Below are 1,289 nucleotides of genomic sequence, written 5' to 3' on the forward strand. Positions count from 1 at the left end.
TCCAGAAACAAGATAAAATGCCTTAGACAAATGATTTAGAGGTAGACCTGGACTCCATTCTGAAAGGAGGTCAGAGTTTGGAAATGCCTGAGAAGGAATTCAGAAAAATGATTATAAAATGTTTCAAAAGACTTTATGATGGAGTTGAGAAAAATAAGAAAAAGTCAGGAAAACACTACAGGAACAATCAAATCAGATAGATACAGCATTGGAATTAATTCAAAACCTACAGAAAGAGGTCCAAACGATTAATAATAGAATATCAGAAATGGACAATACACTGAAAGGACAAAGGAGTAGAATAGAAAAGATGGAAGGCAGAACCAGTGAGCTGAAGACAAATCTCTCAATACCAGTAAGAAAAAAGAGGAAACAGAAACAAGAATTAAAAAAAAAAAAAAAAAATTGAAGAAGGTCTAACATTCATGTTGGACAATATGAATAGGAGTAACTTAAAGATTATCGGCATTCCAGAACAAGAAGAATCACACAAGACCACAGAGGAAATAGTTGAAGAACTGCTGGAAGAAAATTTCTCTAACGTCCTGAAAAGTGAAAAGATAAACATTCAAGAAGCTCAACGAACTGAAGGAAGGATAGACCACAAAAGAAAATCACCTAGACATATCATAATCAAGCTCTCCAAAATCAAAGATAAGGAGACACTCCTGAAAACAGCTAGGGAAAATAGAAGCATACATACAAAGGAAAGCAAGTAAGATTAAGCTCGGATCTCTCAGCAGAAACCATGCAAGCAAGAAGGCAATGAGGAGACATATATAAAACCCTGAAAGAAAAATGCCAATTAAGAATCCTTTATCTAGCAAAGCTATCAATCAAATATCACAGTGTAGTCAAAACATTCCAGGATAAACAGAAGCTAAGGGATTATGCCAAAGCCAACCCTGAGCTACAAAACATCCTAAAGTGAATTCTGTTCACTGAGCACCAACAAGAACATACAACAACCTGAGACTGACATACGTGGCAGCACATCACAGAACTAAATAGGCAGAGGAAGAGTTGAGAACAGAACAAAACGATAAGAATGAACTCAGAGAATCTGAGAGGTCACTCTATGATCAAAACAAGTATAATGTAAAAGAAAGTAAACACGTAGGAACAGAGATGCAGATGGTGAAAGGTCAGGTAGATTACAGGATAAAATATTCTGCACTATATGGATGGAAAAGTTAATGGACTATAAAGTAACCTCAAAGAAAATGAACAATTCACAGCATACCAAGAAAATGAAAATGAAAGAAGAACATGAAAACTATGAGGAAACT

Source organism: Chrysochloris asiatica, unplaced genomic scaffold (assembly GCF_000296735.1).
Source record: "Chrysochloris asiatica unplaced genomic scaffold, ChrAsi1.0 scaffold00035, whole genome shotgun sequence".
NCBI lineage: Eukaryota > Metazoa > Chordata > Mammalia > Afrosoricida > Chrysochloridae > Chrysochloris > Chrysochloris asiatica.